Source organism: Melospiza melodia, chromosome 2 (assembly GCF_035770615.1).
Source record: "Melospiza melodia melodia isolate bMelMel2 chromosome 2, bMelMel2.pri, whole genome shotgun sequence".
Taxonomy (NCBI): Eukaryota; Metazoa; Chordata; class Aves; order Passeriformes; family Passerellidae; genus Melospiza; species Melospiza melodia.
The window spans coordinates 109,215,621-109,237,428 of NC_086195.1; the positions used below are offsets into that span (position 1 = coordinate 109,215,621).

The window sequence follows — 21,808 nt, forward strand, 5'->3', positions numbered from 1 at the left end:
ATGGGTTGAAATCTGAGCTGCTTTCTCTGGTAATCTATAAAAATAATGGAATTTTTGTTTATCTTTGTGAAACTAAATGTGCCCTGGCACTAATTCAATTGCTTTCCACTTGTGAAATTTTCTGAAGAATGATTTGAAGATCAGAAAACTTCCAGCTAGAGCTTCTATATCTCTCATGGTTTCAAATGATATGTTGCCTGTCAGATCATTTGCAATACAAACTGCTTTGATGTTCTAATATTTTCTTCTTTCACATCTCCATAATCCTTTATATTTTAAGTGTGATATAAATAAACCTAAATCTAAATACTGGTGAATCCCACTTCTTTTAATTAAATGAAGTTTAGGGATTCTATTAAAAGACAAAAATGTGGACAGGTTGAGAGATTCCATTTGTCACTCTGTTATATTGAGGGATGAGAGTCTCAAAAATATCTGTGGTTCACCAGAGCTACGTTCCTCTTTCTCGATTGCTCTGCAGCCCTTCCCCACAGCTATGATCATGCTTCCCTCTGGACTGAAAAAGTAGGGAATTTTAATAGCACAGAAGAATCATTGTACCCACGGATTGGTCTAAGGAACAAAGCTGTTATACAGCCTTTATTCTTCAGGAACCATCTATTCATATGGTATTTTGTGTCCTTTATAATAAAGAAGCAGGATAAACATTATGCTAATATAACTTAGATTTGGACCCAGTATGTCTGTATATACATAAAACAGAGCACTTAAGGACTGCTATAAGTGCAGAAATGTAGAGATTTAGATTAATACCTAAAATTTCATTATTAATCCTGAGTTTTATTTCTGTATTGCAAGCAAGTCTTTTATCATTCCAAAGGAGTTTGGTTCTACTCTATCTCATTCTTATCTTCTCGCCTACATGTGGGCTGTGCCTGTAGGCACTCCTGGAGTATCAGTATGTATCTATAAATGCACAGGGATTTAATGGGCTTCTCTAACAGTTTTCACCAACATCAGTCTTTTCTTGAATTGTTCTTTTCAAGTGTGCAATTGTGTTCCTGTATTCTAGTCTCAGCCTGTTCCTTTACCATCAATTATTTCTCCGAGTTACAGTAGTAACTGAGTTAGAGTTAAGCTGATGTCAGTGCACTGTTCAGTCTCATACTCGGTGAGTACTAAGATTTCTTTCATATTTTTGTTAATACCCAGCTAACTACTATTTTGGTTTATGTTTCAGTAACACGGTGATCAGTACACACATATGCTAATTTAGATTTATTTTATGCTTTATGTAGTTCTTATGCATTTGAAAAAGGAAGTGAAGTACAGATTTAAAGCATCATTCCCTTGGGAGCAGTGGCCATAGAAAATTTGTATTTTCATGGATGCCTGCTTTCTGCTTATTCTGAGAACTTTGGGAAGCTAATAGCTGACAAAATGCAGGAGTTTGAAAGACTGAACTCCAGCAGAGAAGGTAGTATAAAATTGATGGTTTTGAATGAATGTTTAATGTTATTTCAAAGGTAGAATTGCCTGCAGCCTTTTAGATTTCAAAGATTTTCAAATATCCATGGAAGTTTGCACTTAGTGTTTTTATTCTCTGTTAAGAAAAAGTAAATACCCAAAAAGTTAGTAAGTCAAGTCTTGTTGAAAGACAGAACTCAAAATGGTCCTGATATGATGGAGACAAAGTGCGAAAAAATTGTTGTTCAATAGGAACAAATGCAAAGGGCTCCATTTATCTGGGGAGGAACAGTGGAAGACATAATAGTATGGGAGATTTCTTGCAATGAATTTGTTCTGTAGGAGAGGTTCTGTGAATAATGGTAGATCTTCAATAATGAAAGACAAAAGTCAGCAGTTTCACACTGTTGTCAGGCAGGCAACTATTTTAAGATTCTTAAACAGAAAGACAGCAGAGATCTGTGAATTGAATCTTCTGTTTTAGGTAAACTGGAGAACATTGTGCAGTTTTGGGTAGTGTACTAGAAAGACATGGACCAATTGGAAAGAGGAGAGAAAAAATATGCTCTGAAACCTACATAGAAAAAACTACACATAAGAAAGTGCTTATCTGTACTCCTTCACAGTAGATAAAGCCCCAGTGGTGTCGTACTGCAGCAAAGAAAATACAGGCTCAATATTAGCAAGCATTTTTCAATGACAGTATTAAAATGCTTTTGGTTAACAATTTTGGGAATTCTACATCTTAGAAACAAGCTGGACAAGAAAACAGTTGCTAAGAATTATGTTGTAAATATGATTAATTCTGCTTGCAGGCCAGGGGTTAGACTGGACTGCTCAACAGACTTTTCTTGGCCTTAGGATAGGTTTAAAATGTGATTTACAAAGAAAAGCTAAGTGATTTAAATGTTTTAACTAGTTTTAAGATTAATCTGTGGGTGTTATGCTCTACCAAAAAGGGTTTGTTCATTAATCTCTCTCCAAGAAGATTACACAGTTCCTTACTATAACATAATGGGATGGATTGCGTCAGTCATAAAGACTCTTCAGAATGGGTTTAAATTTAGAATATTATTTGTCAATATTTAAAGAACACAAATTTGTTCATAACTTGATACATGATGGGTTTTTTTCATTATTAGTTCTGCAGTGGAACTATTGTGTATAGAGCTAATAGATCTGTACACTGTCACTTCAGCAGATATGCTATTATGAACTACATATTTTACATGGGAAATTCAAAGAATTGTGCAGTTTTTACAGTACAGACAATCTTATTTTTAACCTTTTTTAGCTTACAGTTTCCATCTTGGTGAACCTGACGTACTGCTTAGAAGTGGAGTCATGTACTGCATTTCAAAGGCTTTGTGAGTAGTAAAACCGGTTTGGTTTCCCAACAGACATAAACCTAATGTTATCTGGTGTGACAGGGAATTTTAAAGATAGGTATGTTTGCATCTAGAGTGGATAAATCTGATTGTATTTTAAGTGATTTTTTAAATTAGAAAACGATTGTGTCAAAACAGCAAAAAGGAAATGTGAGGAAGGGTAGAATTGCATTAAATTGGAATTAATCAAGCATTAAAATACATTATTACAAAATTCAGAAAACCAAGCACTAACTTTTCCTGTAAAAAAGTTAAGCCAGTACTTGAAGTAGATGAAGTATAGTAAAGAGAAAATTAAAAGGACTGTACTGCACACATAAACCTGGTAGGAAAATTTTGCTTCAGTGGAGACAAAAACCGAAGGTTGTCACTGAAGACCCCAGGACTTGCCAAATATCACTGGAAACATAAAGTTAGACAACGGAGCTGAGTGTTGCCGCTGAGTCCAGTGTCACCATTGACTGTAATGACAGTTTGGACACTTGGCTAAATTTCACCTTTTAGACACCTATGCTGAGGTGTGTCTGAAGCTGCGCCCCAGTGAGCCTATTCTACACATCAAAGGAAGAGCCCTCAGAAGTTCCCTACCCTCTGAAACCTTACAGCCACCCCATCTGACAGTGCAAGCTGTGAGTAGAGTTTGGGAACAAAAGCAGGTTATTGAGCAGTAAGCTCACACTTGAGTTTCCAGCCTATCAGCTGCTTGGAGATGATTGCTGTTATCCTGATGTAAATGGAAGTTGGCTTACTGCTTCCCTCCTGCTAGAGAGGTAGAAATGTGCAAGAAGATTCTGTAAGCATAGTGTAAAATCTATTCTTCATTCTTTTGCTTATCTTGTGGCAGTTTGCTTACATGCAAAATAAGAAGTGAATATCTACTTTTCTTTCTGTTCTTCTTGAATTAAGCAGAAATTTATGTGTGTCATGTAACGAAGTAGGTGACAGTGATTTTTACAGTGGTAATGAAAGTTGGCTTACTAATATGAAACACATCATGAGCAAGTGTAAGTAGCTGTACTTTGATTCTTAAAAGGGCTATTGATACAAGTAATATCCATTTTTAATAAAGCTACAAATTTCATCTTGTATTGAAGGCCTGAACTTAGATCTGTGCAGACTAGAGGAGTGCCATGATAGAAATCTGCTGATCCTCGAGTTCTGGAAGAAAACATTTTGTATTCACTATTTCAGTGCATTTGAAATGCATATTAATTCCAGGTCAAAATACAGATCTACAGATCTGCTGTAGATCAGCTTCATAGCCATTCAGTACTTGCACAGTAGCTGTTTATCTAGGGGTTTTCAGTAGTGTCTAAAAATGCAGCAGAATTTACTGAGGAGAGTTGGCTATTTTCTGGGTTATTTATTTTGCAGTGTGTAACTCTTTCCTATTCCAGCTGTCTTTGTCTGTATATCTACTTAATATTCACTGTGATAGAAGCAAAGTGAAAAATTAGCCCTGTAGTAGTTTGGTGATTAGGGTACTTGTGTGCCACAAAGCAAGGGTACTGCTCCAGTGAGTATTTTAAATTTGTATAATTTATAAATATAGTCTGCACTCTCAGGCCTGAATCACTTTAGAACAACTTTTTCAAGATATGTAGGAGATGTGGGGTGGATATACTTCCAGTGTCCAGATCTTATCTATTTTATTGCCTTTTTCAGTGAATCCTGTAAGGTCACCAGACTTAAAAAAAAAAAAAGGAATTATTTGCTGATTGGGAGACAATTAACTAACTTCTCTTAAGAACAAAGAGATATGTATTTAAATTCCAGTGGACATTTCCCTCCACTGCTACCACTGTGATAGCCATGGGCTGGCTGCTTGTGGAAATGAACTTAGGCAAAGATTTTCTGCAGGGCCAGACTTGCTGAGAAGATTTCTTTAAAATCAAGTATATATGTTATTTTTAAATTGAAGTATACCAATCTTTGTTCCATACTTGTGTAAAACACATTATGGATATATAACTATATTTATTTATTGTTAGGCATCTGAAAATAATTAAATATTTGAAGTATTCCTTTTTCTTTGTGCTGTGTTGTGCCTATGAGGTCTTTTGAGTTTTTTAAGATGGGATAATGTAGTTATTATTTACAAGATTTAGAGATGTACAGAGAAGGACTAGAAATTTTAAGTTATAAAATGGCTTTCCTTTGTGTTTGTGTTATGTCATAAAAAATAAACTAAAATAGTTTACAAGCGAATTTTCTTTGTTTTCCCTAAAACAATTTTAATATCATGTTATTTTTAACAAATTGCTGGTAATATAGAATGCCTGATTATCACCAATCAGTAATTTTTTTCACTCCAGATATGTTACCTAAAAGAAAGCCAGAATCCTATAAGCAAAGTAAGACTTAGTTCAACCGTATTTAAATTCTATGTCCATTTTAATTTGATTTTGGCTGTGTGACCATGTTATACTGAGGCTATTACCTGGCTCAGTGGTCCCACAGACAATTTCCCTTTCTCATTCCGATTTTATTGTAAATGATTGTCAGCATAGCACAGGAAACTGCAAATTCAATTTTGATCAATCCCACGAGAGACTTGATTCTTCATGACTTACTCTTGTTGTTTTGAAGGTAAATTGAGATAGCCATCTAATTTAAGGATTTCCTTCAGAGTAGAGGATTAAAATCTGTAATTTGTTTTATGCAAGGTCTTTTTCTTTATTGTGTTATTACGTAGAAGCTAATATTTAAGGAAATTTTGTAGTGATTGCTCCCATGGGAAAGATGTAGGTCTTCATTTAATAATTTCATTTGATATTTAATGGTTTTTTAAGCTGGCTTTTTCCCCCTTGTTTTTACACCTGGGGATCATAAACCTGCTGTTTTCTTTTAAAGACAATGTTTTTTGAGTACTTACAATAATTTAGGATTTCAAGATAGCTCTGCCTCCACTCACTGCGCTTAGTCCTTATTGTGAGGCAGATTAATGACCCCTTTGGTTTAAAGAAATTTGATTTTGCTTCCTCTTTCAGTGCTTTCAGTTACTGTGGTGCAAACTAGCCCAGAACATGGAAGATGAAATAGTGAGAAGTTAGGAGGGCACCATGAAGACAAGAAAAGGTAACTGCCTAAGAACAAAATGGTTTTATGGCATAGTTCAGTGTGACCCTCCCTGAGGCAGAGGTGTTAACGGTAGGTGATTGGGATGAGATTCTGGGCTTGATTCAGCTGCACAACAGGCGTCTCTCTAGTGCTGTTTTAGCTGTCTTAGGGTATCCTTTCTGTCCTCCTGGCCAAACACTACAGCAAGGTGCTGGTCCCACAGAAGATATCCTGCAAAACCTTGAGAAAAGCAAATTACTCTATACTGGACAAATGATGCAGAATGTAGAAGTCGACAATGCAGTCTCTGCATGTGAGGTAGGGGAATTTAGTCCCATCGTGTTCAAAGGAAATGAGATCAAATATGTCTGTTTGAAATGGAGTCAAGTAGCTCCAATGATTACTCCTTTTTACTTACATCAACTGTATGTATGTATGTTCTGAAAGCAAGGGGCTAAGTTATATTGTAGCCCTAGACAATGTCACTGCTACAGAAGAGTCACTAGAGCCTAGGGAAGGAAGATTTAAAAATTGCTGCTTTTGAGGAAGATGCCAGTTTTTGAGTTAAGATGCAGAACAGACCAGTTAACAGGTTGAAAAAAAAAATCATGATCATACGTTTGGTCTTGCTTCTAACTACAGACTTGCTTTACTAACTGAAATGGTTCTTTGATACTCAGCTTCCCTCCCTGCAGTTGCTATGGTTCCTAATGCAACCGGAACAGAAACTTACTGTCAAAAGGATTTGGTAAGATGTACAAAGGTGCAACCTTTTTGCATATTTTCTTAAAAATCAACACCTCTTATAAAACCAATCAAGAGTATTTATCCTAGTGACAAAAATAATTAAAAATATCTATGTCAATTAAAGATCTTCAGAAAAAACTGAGCATTAGCTATGTCTGTGCACTCATCACAGTAGTGGATTAAAGAAACCAAATTAAAAAATCTGAGATGAATAAACCCTTAAAAGCCAATCTTTAGAGAAATAATAAGAGAAGTATAAAATTAGGACATTAAGAAGAAAGAAAAGGGAAAAGTAGGTCTGTCTTTTTAATTTCTTAATTTCTTTAGAGCTTTACAGTTCCCTCACCTGCCTAGTGCATAACTAAAGCCAACAGTGAGAAGATCACAAGCTAAAATGATGGTAAGTATCAGAAAGGAAGGTGAAAATCAAAGGCAATATTAAGAATTCATCAATTGCTTTTTGCAGAGAATCCAGAAAGTCTCTTTTCTGCTTCTCAAATGAGGACACTACTCTCCTCATGTAACCTAAAGAAAAAAAGTTTGGGTTTTATTTAGGAGACTATAACTCCTCTGCATTATGTAGCTTTAAATTTCAGTGAAAACAGTACAGCTAGAAGCTGCAGCTGCAGTAGAATGAGCAGTGCCCTAACTTGGCTCATTTACATGGAAGTAACTTCTGTGACACTGAAAGAAGTCCAGCCTTGGCATTCTTCTCACTGTTCATGCTGAGAATTCAGAACAAGTGATAGCTTTTAACTTGTCACACCTGAAAATGTAAAACCTCATACAGTGTGAGAACAGCGTTGCAGCACTTTCTTGAAAACTTAAAAATGAAAATTCTGACGACGAAGAAAGCTCTATTTAATGTTCTAGGAAAATGAAGCAAGAAAAATATTCTGAAGAGAGCAGGTAGAGTTTAAGTCAAAGTTTAAATTGTTTCTCAGAAAAACCTTCCAACTTATTTCTGTACCCATAATAACATAGGAGAAGGTGGTACTGGTTACTCTTGACTCAAAGCTTTAGAGCATGGACAAATTCTGGGGAAACATGTGCTGGTTTGTTCTACAGCTCTGTTTTCCTATTTTCTTTTTTTCCTTTACCACTTAACCTTCAGAAGCTGACTCTACCTATTTAATATATGAGATATGCAGAGTTAGTAGCATTCTTTTGCTGTTCCTTGGGTCCACATTGACAGAGTAAATACTCAGCATATGAACCCGGTGAACTACCAAGTCAATCCACAGTGGTGAATGCAGCTTCTAGGCAGGCTGATCTCTAGCAATGAGGAGGTACTCAGCTGGTTGAGGTTCATTTCCAATATCTAGGCATAAGCAGTATCTGAGGCAGTGCTTCCCCAGTTGGTTAATATACGTGGACCAGATGGACTCAGGTAGGAAATAAGCCATACATTTTGATAGTCAAGGGGATTAGCCACTGGAACAGGCTGTTTGGGGGTGACAGAATATCAACCCCATCTCAACTTCTTCACTGCAATCAAATGCCAGCCACTGCCCTGTTTTGTAAAGGATTATTTTGCAGGCCCAAGGTGTGTTACAGCAGTCAGATCTACAATCCTGTTCCAGTCTTAAAAATGGTAAGTGTGAATGTAGGAAAGCATTCATCATAGTACAGTCTGGCACTGGAGTGATTCTTTGAAAGATGTATAGTGTCAGTTTAATCAGAAAACTGAATGCAGACTGCTCCACACACTTCCCTCCATATTTCTTCTTCATGCAGAATTTTGAGAGGAGACCGCTGAGCTATTCAGTCTCTCCAAGGAGCTTTGCACCTAAGTGGGATTTAGCACTGTATATGAATCACAAAGTTAATTTTTTGTTCTCTTATTTAGACAGAAGTCTAAATATCACATCAAGTGTTTATGGTTGATTTGGATACTCTTCGCAGGCTTTATAAATTTTTTAGGACCTTAGGATTTATGCGTTTTTGTGTCCTGAATGAATACTTTCTGGATGGTTTGGGTTAGGAGTATCAAGTCACGTTACTTGTTTAGGTGCTGAAGTCACTTATTTCTTTCAGCATCACAGACTTGTACACCACTAACATTATTGCTCTGTGCAGTCAGTTTTTGCATAGTTATTCATTAAGGCTTTTTTAAAAAACAGATAACAGCCAGAATTTCCTCTTTTTTGTTTCACACTCTTCTCTGTGATTAATACTCTCTAACGGAATTTGTCTCAGGCTTTTAAGAAACTAGTAAAACCTGAGATCCATTTATGGGACTTCAAGCTATCGAGTTTTACAACAAAATGGGACTTTAAAGATTTTGTCCAAGCTTTTGTTACTTGGTCACAGAGGGAGAAAGGTTGTGCCTGACAGCTACTTTATTTTTTACAAAACTGAGGTACTTTGAGCATCTTGACATATTACATTGCTGCTATTTTACCATGAAGAAACAGTTTCTGCCTGTTCCTTCCCCGAGTCATCTTCCTTTTATCAGATTAAATCTGTAGAACTATGCAGGGAAAGAATGACATTAGAATCAAGCTTCCATGATTTATTATTAATTGATAAATGAGTCTTTACCTTATGTAAGTAATATTGTGCCTCCATTCTTTAGCAGGCTAAATTTAATGTGCCTTATTAAGTGAAACCAGGTTATTTTTACTGTGATTCTCTAGTGAATAATATTTGGAGCTTTTATTTGGGTGTGCTTTCAAATATCTCTTTTGATTCATGACTCTGTTGCTATAGTAAGTATATGGGATTGAGAACATTCCTAGCTGAAGGAAGTAAACAAATGGTAGGAATAAAATAGGACTTGTATAAACCATCATTAAAATTCTAACTTTTACTGGATTTTATTATATAAAATAAGTTAAGCAGAAGTTTGTAATGGAGATAATTTCTCTTATGATATGTATTGAGTGGGTAAACTTTCAGCTATGTTTTTTTGAACTCATAAAAAGTTATTTTCTGTATCTACAAATCCTAGTCTTATCTGTGTAATGAGGTCACCAGAGTTATAAGAACAGTATGCTAGTACATAGCCTACTTTAGATGTAAGAAAATTAATCTAAAGAGAAAATGCTTGTACTCCATGCTGTCTGCAATGAGTTCTACTTGAGAAAATTTTCTTTTAAAGGGTCTTTTCTGTTTCTTCTCCCAGATTTATTCCAACACCAGTATCTAGTTGCCCTTTGAACATCAAAGCCTGTTCTAATCTACTTGTTGTTACTACCCTAGTAAATTATGACTTGGAGGATGTCTGAGAAATGGATTAAGTGAAAGCATTTTTACTTGTGATTTATGTTTTTCTCTTGTCACTTTGATGAGTTTTCAGAAATTAGATGTAGCAACTGCTTCCAAGTATTTACTTTGTGAGAGCACAGTAGCCAGAATCTTTCCTAACCCTTTAATTGTGCTACTTTTTCTGCAAAACTTGGTGTTTGTTTCCCTACCTTTCTGTTCAGGGAGGGAAAAAGCATCTACCTAGAAAAGGACAGTAGGGGGTATTTGGACTCTGTTCTCTTATATATTTATGTGTTTTATTTTAAACAGCTGGTGGATTCAAAACCTAGAATTGAATTCAAAACCTAGCACTGAAGCTTGTCAAGACATTCTTGCTCTGTGTCTCCATAGGAGAGCCTAGCCCCCTAGTTCTTTCTGTCTTTCTGTCTTTCTGTCTTTCTGTCTTTCTGTCTTTCTGTCTTTCTGTCTTTCTGTCTTTATCTCTGAGTTTTTGATGATAATGCTAGAGATAGATAGATAGAAATCTATCTGTCTGTCTATCTATCTGTCTATCTATCTATCTATCTATCTATCTATCTATCTATCTATCTATCTATCTATCTATCTGTCTGTCTGTCTATCTATCTATCTATCTATCTATCTTTTTTTTCCGCTCTCCTTCCCACCCTGAGAATTTTATATCCCAGGACAGAGGCCAGCTAGCTGACTAGGACTGGTGAGAGATACTTGCTTCCACATGGCTTGTTAATGCCAAGGAGAAGCCCCATCTGTCTCTTTCCAGATTTAAATAAATTAATTTGAAATTTGGATAATTTTTGGGTTGTTGCTTGGTGTTTTAGATCAATATTTATGTATGTGTACTTCAATACGCTAGTTGCTTTCCCCCTGAGTGATGTGTGCAAAGAGTTAATCCACTTCTTTTGGGTTTTAATCCATCTTAAAGAAAACTGTAAATGCTTTATGTGTTAGATATTTTAACAACATGGACATCCAGATTTATTCTATTGCTGATTTTTTCCCTTTCTATGTACAACACAGATATATTCTTCCTTGCCTGAGGAGGCCACAGACAGCTGGCTGGGCTAACGACAGAGCCAGGGCCTAAAATACAGAGGAGCTTGAGCAGTGAGCTAAAAAGTGATTGAAAGGCTTGTTGTGAAGCTGGTGGGAGAAATGTGTTCATCAGGGAAGAATCTTAAACTTTATTCCAAAATATTGTGCTAGGAAATTCTAGCATATCTAATGTCAGGAGAATGCTGCAGTATGTGTACAGACCATTTGTTTTAGTAATTTCCCTTTGTGTCTATGGATAAGTTATTTTGGGTTTTTTTTTCCCTTATTTTTCTTTAGAAGAGATTGCAGTCTGCCTGTATGATCTTTAGACCAATTTGAGAAAATTAATCTTGCAAAATAAAGCCCATTATTTTGCCAAGGAAACACAGGTGGCAGTCCTTCTCATGTTAGAATCCCTGATGATGCTTTTGATAGATACACCAAGTTCCTCAGCAGATAAATGTGGAGATACAAAAACATCTTTAGTCATAGGTAACAATTCATAGCTAGCTCATAGAGTAGGAAGGATCCTGGTTGTTTTTTAATGTACTTTTCCTTCTTTATATCAAATTTTATCATTCTCTTATTCATCCATGTACATTTCCTATCTGATTTATCTGATGTTCCTTCTTATACTCATAACTTTACTTTCTTTATCTATTTTTAGTTTGGTTATTTTTAGTTAGCACTTTCATTTGCGATTAAAATCAGTAATACTAAAAAAAAAAAAAAGCTGTTCTGTTCTTGTAAAATTAAGTTTTCTTTTTATTTGGTTTCCTAAGCATGAACATTAATACTATATTCAGTGATCTGAAACATGTTACCTGCCCTCAGGGGTTCTTCTGGAGGAGCACGTCTCCTGTGAATGTTGTGCCACATCTTCCTATCACAGATACTCTGGGGCTCCTTCGGTTGCTCTGTATATTTATGGTTGTTCAAGTTGCTTTTAAGCAGATTTTATTGATATTAGTGTTGACAGCATTTGAACTGCTGGACAACAGCATTTTTAACACTGCTGTTTAGAAAGTAGCTGAATGCAATGAGACTGGGAGAATAAGCTATTTTTTACTCAGGAGACATGAGAAGTTTAATATATATATATATATATATAGTTTACTGGGATGCATGCAGAAATCTGGCTTTCCAAGGAAGAACCAGCTGCATGATACAGTTTCATCCTCTTAGGGTCTGTACTGAAGTTATACTATTGTTTTGCCATGTAAAGCTTCCAGCAGTCCCAATAACGACTAGAGAAGATCTTGATTCTCCCAAAGAGAGAACTGATGGCAGCGGTAGAATTACACAGATGGGCTAATGTCTAGTCATATATTTTTTGAAATTTTTCTTTTTCTATTTCAGATATTGTTGCTCTTTAAAATGTCTAGGAGCCAGGTTCAAATCCTTTTGGGGTAATGTTGGACAATGCTTTGATGTGGATCAAGACTTGAACCATTCATTCTCTTTGATATGCCATGTGTAGAGATAGAATCACATGTTCCCTGTTTTCTGTGGAAGTTGGAGCTTTTGCTGAGTGAGAGGGGATATTTAGCCTGGAGAAGAGAAGGCTCAGGAGTGGCTTTACTGCTCTCTACAGCTGCTTGGGAGGAGACTGTAGCAAGGCCAGTCTTTTCTCCTGGGCAACTAGCAGCTGGACAAGAGGAAATGGCCTCAAGCTGTACTTGGGGAGGTTGGACGTCAACAGGAATTTATCAGGAGGAGTTTTTTAACTGAGAGGATTGTTAAATGGTGGAATGGACTGCCCAGGGATATAGAGGAGTCATCATTCTTGGAGAAGTTCAAGAAATGACTGGAGGTATGTTCTAGTTGACAAGGTCGTGTTCAGTCAGAAGCTGAACTCAGTGATTTCAGAGGTCTTCTCCAACTTAATAGATTTGGTGGTTCTTTCAATGTTTAGTGTTAAGGTAGCACAAACTCAAAATAACCTGATAACATTCATTGTTTCAATGTACTTTTTTTCTAACTAGACCATCTGTTTCGTCATTTAGATTCTTCTGATGGTGGTACTTATGGCTTTTACATCCATTCCCAGAAAGGCTTAGAAGTCAAAAAGAAACAGCATTTTCTTAGGTGTCTCTGAAACCCTTTAAAAAATAAGGAGCTCTCTTATTAGACAGTGTGAGTACTTCAGTCAAAACTAACTTGATCAAACATAACAGATGACAGAGATTTTAACTGCACTGTCAAAAGACAGCTTTGTTGATAATGTGAAAGTTAAGCAATTAGTTTGCTTTCCAGACTTCTCAGCTGTTACTCACAATGAAAGTATTGTGAGAAATTCTACTCTTGCCTTTGACCTTTTACTTCACACTTATAAACACATGAAAGTGAAAACCAATGTTCTGTTCTTTATAAATTTTTCACTTAAAGCTCTCTTAAGAATAACCATGAAGGATTGCATGTAATGGTTTATATATATAGTTACTCTAATACTTCTCTTTCAAGAAGAATAAGGAAAACCATTGTGGTTACATTTGCTTTGAAAGTTAAAATTCTTGGTGTTTAATGGCTGCAGTATCAGTTTGAAGGAAAGTAGTTTAAAAAAACATTTTATAACTAAAGAGTTTTCTGTACTGTAGCTCAGAACCTACAAGCACAGTAATTCATCAATTTTCAATTTATGTTGTCATTTCTGGTACAGTAAAAGCAGGAGGTTTTGCAACATACGCTAATGTGTTCAGGTTATATCCTTTTTTTCTTTTTTTTACAGATTCTTAAAGAAAGGATAGGTGTTTTTCCTACCCTCCCATTCATACATTGAGTATGTGAAGACCTTGAAGTCCAGGATTTATATTTTTCATCGGAGAGGTGGCAAGTGCAAAGTACAACTCAGGGAGAGCAGTTTCCTAGCATGGTGATTTGGCATTGAGTTACTCAAGACAGCTGAGTGGTGAAGTCACTGAGATAATTAATTCATCTGTTGGGGATCTGCTGAAAGACTTTGCCAAGACACAGCATCTGAATTTGCCATTGAAAGGTACCTATTTCTTACTGTTGTTCACTCATACTTAGCGATTACAGGTTTTAGAAATTCTGCTGAAAGTTCTGTCCTAAATTAGACAGTTCAGCCCTCAGTGTAGGCTGTGGAGAGGAAGGACAGCGAGGTGCGCCAGTCATGACTCCTGGAGGTGTCTTTCTCTATTAGCAAGAGAAAAAGCCTGTAGCCATGAGGCTCCTTGCCGTCTGTACTTAAGTGCATTTGAGCAGCTCAATTAAATCCACAAATATACCAAAACCCATCTTCCTTCCACATTATTTGAGCAACTGAGTTAGGAGCCTAGCTTTCCTGAGTTCTTCTGTAGTCAACAGTGGGAGAAAGGTGCTTGCAGAGGAAAATTAGCCTGCTTCTTCATCTCCCGCCTCAGTTGCTCCCCAAAGTTAGACAATGTTAAATGAGGTATCAAGTCACATCGATTTCCTACAGTAGGAATTGGGTTGCCATTATGAATTTGAGTATTAAAAAGCACATTCATTGTCTTTAAGTGTTTAGTTTTCTAGCATCCATGTTCAAGCTTCTTGTGCAAATAGAGCTTCAGTGGATTCACTTAAGAATCTGCTTCTCTCTGTTGGATTTGTGGTGCGCCCTGTAATCCCAATTTCCTTATTTAATGTAGGTTTCTGAATTAAAGTCAGTATGAGTTTTTAAAGCATGGCTTTTATTTTCATGTTATATGCTTGCACATCTCCTAATCTTTTAAGTATCTGTGATTCTGGAAGGATAAAATTTATTCCAAGACTTGTGAACCAGCTGTGTATTGGAGATCACTTCATTTTCGCTGATTTGTATCAGAAACATTTATGCTGAGGAATAGTATTCTGTTCAAATGGAATCGGATGCATTTGTCTGGCAATTTCTCAGTTAACTGCCAGTTTTCATCATGGGTATTTCTAAAGCTCTTTCTTATTTGTCTCTTTATTTATTTTTAGCCTCAATATAAACTTTAAGTTATTCATGTTCCTTCCTTGCTGACTGTTTGATGGTATGTGCTGTCCTCTGCTCTTTGTAATATCCCAACCACTTTTGTGGTTTCTTAGTGAAGTACAGTGGGAAACGAACACTGGATAATTTTTCCTGCCGTACTATGTTTAAGTTGGATCCTTTCCCTGATCTGCTTCATGGAGCAGCTGCACAAACAGTTGTGTGTCTGTCTGGTACTGCAGCCAGAGACTTGTGAAACCATAGCCTAAGTCATGGTGCTTTTGAGCTACCTCCAGTGCTTATAATTAAAATGCAGCTATGATTACATGTCTGCCATAAGTTCTGTTTTTGTAGTCTTTCTTTTCTTGTTAGAGTAGGTACTCAAGTTCATCCCAATGTAGTTATTAACCTCATCTGTTTTACTGTGAATCAAACAAGCTATTTTAAGTTCAGGAAAGGGAAGCAGTAGGGCAATCTTGTAACTTTCAGTGCTTTGTATAACTAATGCATTATTATTAGTTATGCAGTGCTTTTTATGATAATGCATTTTAGCAAATGCGTTAATTAGAAGGTTGACATAGTTTGTCTGTAGTACAGTATAATTCCTGCAGATTATTTATAATTAAGTAAATGCATCAGAACTGTAGTCTACTTCATACAGATTCTTTTGTAAATTTTTTGCATGAGTTCTCTACAGTGCAGGCTAAAATATAGTAGTATTTAATTCATACACAAACTTCTCTCAAGACAATTGACAGAAACAACTCTAGTATAAAATAGGACAACTACACAAATTAAATCTATAAGTTACTGTAGAATTTCTGAATTGAGCTCTGAAATTCAGCAGAACTTAATCTGGGAATAAATGTTAAGGTGCATTGAAGTTACAGCAATGGAAGATATAAATAATATTTAATTTAAAATATTCTATCCTGTAAAGTTGCATCCATCTGAAAAAAATACAGTTTTGAAATTTGACGTCTGTCTCAGCCACATCTAGAGATGCAGTTTCTTGAGAATATTCATATTTAAGGTTAATTAATAATTAATAATTCAGAAGACAGTTATTAATCAAAAGAAGAAGGAATATATTTCCTTACTCTTGTATCTGGCCAGAAAAATCTCTGAACAGGGAATTAATCTATAAGTAATATTTATTTAGAAATTAGCTCAAATACCATCAATTCTTTATCTTTTTTACATTTTTTTTCAAGTCTTTCCCATCCAACTCTTGCTTCACATATACTCTAGACATTTTCTGGAGACTTTTGGACAAAATAAGCTTGGAATTGATTAATGTTAAGTATATTCAATTTTTGCATTATGATCTGAAAGTGTTGTGTTTTCATTTTATCATTAAATAAGCATAAATATATTGTTTTTAGTGAAGTGGAACTACTACGTCTCAACAGATTTCATAGTACTCCTTAGTCATGTTGCACTCTGACTCTGCTAGATTTTATTGTAATTGTTTTCCAGAGATTGTCTTTCTTATCAATGAGGAGTGTGAAATATGTCTTTTTTTTTCTGGGGAGCGAGTATTACAAAAATGTGGTGTAGAGATTTTAGAAGTGAAGGAAAAAAACGAGGCAAATGTTTGTACTAACTGGGGTCACAGGCATTCCTTTTGATCCAGATGTGTCAGGTCCTTCTGGGGATCTTGTCTTAACCAAGGCTCTGCTGCTTGCAGATGTACCAGCTCTCAGCAGTTTGCAAACAAAGTGTAGCAAAGGAGTAAAATGGTGTGGGGGTACCAGTAATCGGTTTTTCTGCGTCTGGATTGAAGGCACTTGAGACTAATTCTTGTTTGAACTCAAGTGTTTATTATTTCTTATCAGTAAAACACTCTCTTTACTGTGAGTTTGGCAGCTTTTCATTAGAAGGCACAAAATGGCTGAAAATCTCTTATTACAAGACTAAACCATCCAATTAGGAAATGACACCTAGATTATTTTCCCTTTTAACCCAACAACTGATCCCAAAGAGCCCGCAAAGCAGATTTTTCTGCCCAATTACAAAATGCCATCCAAACCCATGAAGAAGAAGGAAGAACAAGCATCAAGAAGAAACTCAGGACAACACCCTGTGCCCTCCATCTTGCTTCCATCCACCACATACTAAAAATCCCAAAACCTAAATTTCTTACCAAGTGATATACCTACACTACTCTCTAAAATCTGTTTCACACTTTTGTGGATTCTCGTCTATCTTGAAGTCTAGGAAACAAATGAGGGTCGAAGTCAGTGCTCCCCTGGGGGTCTGGGCACCCCAGAACAAACAGAGAAATATTGCTGGTGCCCAAGGTTTCCACAAAGGGGAAATCAAGCTTTTGAACAAAAGGAAGCCTAATTCATCTAGCAAATGTAGGAGTAGACTTAGATGAGAGAGGGGGAGCTCACATTTGCTCACATATGGTTACAGAGGTGGGACATCACACCATGGCCGTGACTTCAGCACGTAGTTATGCTCACTCAGAGTGACAATAGTAAGATCTTGGGTTAATATTCATAATTCCTAGCTTTAGTTTGAGCTGCAACTGTAGTGATAAATAGCAAATTGCCTGGAAAGAAGGTAAAAACTATTGTTCATTTGTGTTGCCCGATCATTAGTGTTTTCTCAGATAATGTTTGACTTGTGCCGTGTTGTGCTTGCTAAAATGTTCATCACAGAGACAGACCCCTAAATGCCATTTGGATGAGGCTGTGGTACATTTGGCTGTATTTATCCTGCATGGACCTCAGACATTATTGTCACAACACATTATGTTCTGTTACATGCTGTGGAAAGGTGCTGCAACTCACTGTGGCACACCTTCAGACACTTGAAAAAGGAAATGAAAATTAGGTGCTGATGGCTTATGGTTCACCAGCTGCTTGGTGGGCTGAACCTGTGCTTCAAAGGTGATACAGGCCACCCAAAGATGACCTGATCTCCAGGATGTCTCTCTTAGTGGTACAGAGTCTGAAGTAGGTTTGGTTTTCGTTTAGGCACTTAACCCCAATTTATTATGAGGTCATCTCTGAGTTTTTTAATACCTGAACATAGTGAGTTTTATGAAGAGCTCCCAGAGTACATGGAAAGTGGAAGATTGAATGAAACTAGTACATTTTTCATATCTGTCATGTGTAAGAGCTTTCTGGTTTTCTACAGAGGCCTGTACTTGAGGTATCAGCTGAAGAGGAAAAGGTATCTTGCCATGAATATAATTTTCATAGAATTGCTCATACAGTTTGGCAATGAGTATGACAGATAGAGTGCACAACATATTTCTTTCTTCTTACTGCATTTTGTAGATGATGTATTTTTAAGGATTTCCTTAAATATTTTTGTGTTGGGTCAGAACAGTCTGGTCTCTTGCAGTTACTGCATGCTTTACTTTTCCAGTTACTTACCATCACACCTAAACAGATGCATTCTGTTGTTTACATCTGTTAAAGTTTTTTTTTTCCCTAGTCAGTTAGCTGACTTTTAGTAATGCACATTAAAAAAGTTTGAATCTAGAATACTAACCTTTTTTGTCTGTGTAGCGTGCAAATTCACTCACACCGCAGAAATTGATTTAAAAACTGCCCTTCAAATCACAAATGATTCCTATAATAGTAAAAAAATACACAGAATCTCTTCTTGTTGTTTTCAATTTTCGTACATTAATATACATATCTAGCAAATGAATGAACATAAGAAAAAAGCACATTGAAAAATGTGTTGTGATGGATTAAATGTAATAAGCTCAAGGAAGCAAATTTCCATTTTCTGTTGTAACACCTGCAGCTTTTAATTTAGTTGTAGTTTTAATGTACAGATTCTGGACTGTGAATTGGAAAGGGTGGCTGTGCTAAATGAGGTCAAGCCTGAAAGACTGAGGTATTCCTCTTGAGCCCACTACTGTTTTTACGGATATCCGTATGTTTTAAGACACATGATACTATTTCCTGTGTCAGCTTGGTGTCTTGCTCTGCTGCAGTATTAATGTATAATTCTGTGATGTCTGGTTTGTACTTCATGATTAGCAGGGGTAAGTTTGGGAGAATTGCTATCACTTTCACCAGCTGCATGTGAAAACTGTTATTTTTCTTCCAAAGATCTTTTAATGTAATTCCTTACTTTTGACAGTTGAAGCTGTGTCCATACTCAGACAAAATATCTCCCTAATATGTATCAGTAGATCATCTACTGTCAAACATTGTTATTTCATCTCTATTGAGTTCAATAATTAAAATGTAGTTAAAACTATTTTCCAAGAGGTATCTAATTTTGTTTTGAAACTGTAAAGAGGGAGATATGGAGCCATTTTTTTCTTTGATCATTTGATTCAGTAGGTAATCACACTGCAAGTGAACATCTTTCATGTTAAAAGCTCTCTAATATGTAGCATTTTCTCCATGTGAATGCCATTATATTGTTCTCAATAATTTTTTCACTAAGCTAATCAACCCACTAAGTACTTTACTGTAAAACATTTTACCTAATTGTGAAATAGTGTTAGTGATGGGAATTATGTATCAGTTATGTATACAAATCACCATAGCTCTGTACACAGGGGTTAAATATTCTCTATATTTCTCCTGCATTATTAATAATACATATTTGTATTGGGATTTTTCCTGAACCTGCCTGTGATATTTGTTACCATATCTTACACCGCAGCTTTTCTTCCCATGATGAGCTGAGTGTGATTAGGGGTGATGGGCACTTCTTCCTCCACAGTGTCATCTAATGGTGTTACTGTCCTAAAGACTTAAAGCTTTCACCTGCTGCTCAGTGGAGCTTTTGGAGAACTTGTAAGGAGCAATACTTCTAGTGTACAGATAATGTTACTCTACTCTGATCCTGAAAATTGTATACAAAATGGAGCTGACACTAATAAAACGTTAAAGATGGCAAATTGAAAACTGAGCCCAGCTAAGTTAAAGCAAATAAAGTTATCATAAGTCCAATAAACTTTTTTTTTTCTATAACTAAGAAGCATTAGGCCCCCTGAAAACACAGAGAATCTAGGGGTTTGGGAAAGACTTGGTGGTAAGCTTGTGTGCAGTCAGGATGAATGCAAGATGGAATGATAGGATGATAATCCTTTCACAGCTAATCAGGGCAATATTTCCCATCGTCCCTTCCTGACATGAGAAACAAAGCTCACTTGCAATCCAGCCATCTTCTTCCAGTGCCAGGAGAATGAGGAGAATTTCCTGGGATTTTCCCCATCATTTCCAACATCTTGGAAAAAGGATTAGCAGAAAAATGGGGCCCAGTTCTTTTTTTTCTTAGTGTATGTGAGGAAGGAGGAAGGCCTCTGTGTCCCACATCAGGTGAGGAGAAGAACACAGGGAGTCTTGAAGACTTCTTAGGCTGAAAATACGTAACAACACATTCTGGCACCTCTGGTGTATGAAAGAAATTTTGGTTTCCATATTCCTGGAATTTTCAGCAAAGGTATTAGCTGGAAAGTAAAGAAACACTGTTGGGTTTTTACTTCTCGTGTGAGTAGTACACAGATGAAGGAGAAATCAAGCTGGAGGCCAAGAATTTCAAAATATGGAGTGCAGGGAGAGGCTGCCATACTTAGAGGCTGCACAGGCAGTTGAACAACTTGTAGATAGAAGGCCAGTCGTGTGGTATGTATGTGGGCTCAAGTCTGTAGGCAAAGCAAGCTCAGATCCCTGCAGGCTTGGATCACTTAGTGTCCTTCCACTCAGATTCCTCCCAATTCCAGTCAAGTAACTTGTGAGGTTAAACACAGTGGCCTTACTTGCTCAGTCCAGGGAGGGAAGTAGAATGGGCCCTTGGGACTATGGGAACATGACTGTTCCCTCTTCTGAGGCTGGAATAATCAAACAGGATGTTAGAGACTTCTCATAATGACATGTAAATAGGTGTTCGTGACAAATGACAGTGCATGAGAGAAACTGCAAATAAGAAATGGCTGGATTTCTAGGTAATTAAAGCAGGTGTTATGGGTGAAATGGCTGAATGCTGCAGGCAGTGGGAGGGGAGCATTGGAGGAGATGCTTAGAGGAGCAGAGTCTTGCCAGGCTGGCAGTACATACCAGTTACAACTACTTGGGAATGGTAGCACGTGTTCTAAATTTGAGTATGAATGTGGCAAAACAGGCACCAGAGGGGAAAAGCTAGAGATGGGTTGTGTGAGAGGAGATTGATTGGAGGCAAGGAGACCCAAGAGTGGCAAAAGGGCGAGCACAGGAATGACAGAATGGATAAGATGCTGTTCAGGCTGTGTGGTGGATGGTGGCAAAGAGCACCTGTCAGGTCAAAACAGAGAGGGCAGGACAGTAGACTAAACCCCTTGGCCTGGCCATACTGCAAGTCAAACTTTTATGTCATGGAGGATTGGATCAGGGAAGCATCCTGTGTTTAATCATTATTTTTCACACATCTTAATGTTTGCAGTCAATTTATTGATAATTTACTTCTGCAAGTTTAGTACACTGAATTCTGATGTATTCAGTGACTGAAAGATGTCTCTGTGAACAATTATGTATCTATTGGTCTTGCATGGTAATGCCAAAACCACACTTTTATAGATCCCTATTACAAGTTTTTCTCCAAAGAATGTATTCTATCTGCATCTGGTATATTCATCTAATTCCCATTAATTTGCACTCTGTTTTACTGAAAGTGTAGCCTTTGCCCTTAACTATTGCTCATCTTCCTTTCAACAGTGTGAATAAAAGACACTTATTCATACATCGTAGTAAATTAAGAAGCCTTTCTTTTGTAGGAGCATATTAATGTCTTCTATTTATTAATTTACAAAGCTATTCTAATTCCTTTGGGAAAATATGATTTTTTATTTTCATTGCAGTCTTACTAGATCCCTTTATCTTCTGACAGCTTAAATCTCTAAGGAGAATGTTGTATAAACAGAGTCATGCTTGCCTTTTAAACATTCTCATGGTCATTTCCTTCTGGAGTTTTTGATATTCTGTATTTGTTTGTCATATGCAAGATGATTTAGAAACAATTTGGA

At 36.6% G+C, this 21,808-nt stretch overlaps 1 protein-coding gene across 10 annotated transcripts in view; it reads left to right on the forward strand.

Annotated features, from left to right (window-relative positions):
• The window catches only part of GPC5 (glypican 5), a 596,960-nt gene that overhangs the window by 11,975 nt on the left and 563,177 nt on the right, over positions 1–21,808 (forward strand). Inside the window, exon 2 of one of the 10 annotated variants that reach the window (XM_063149532.1) lies at positions 13,615–13,881. The exons of the other annotated variants lie outside the window; for them this stretch is intronic. The gene's annotated coding sequence lies outside the window, so the exon portion shown is untranslated. The remainder of the gene's footprint in view (positions 1–13,614; positions 13,882–21,808) is intronic. 10 annotated transcript variants of the gene reach the window in all.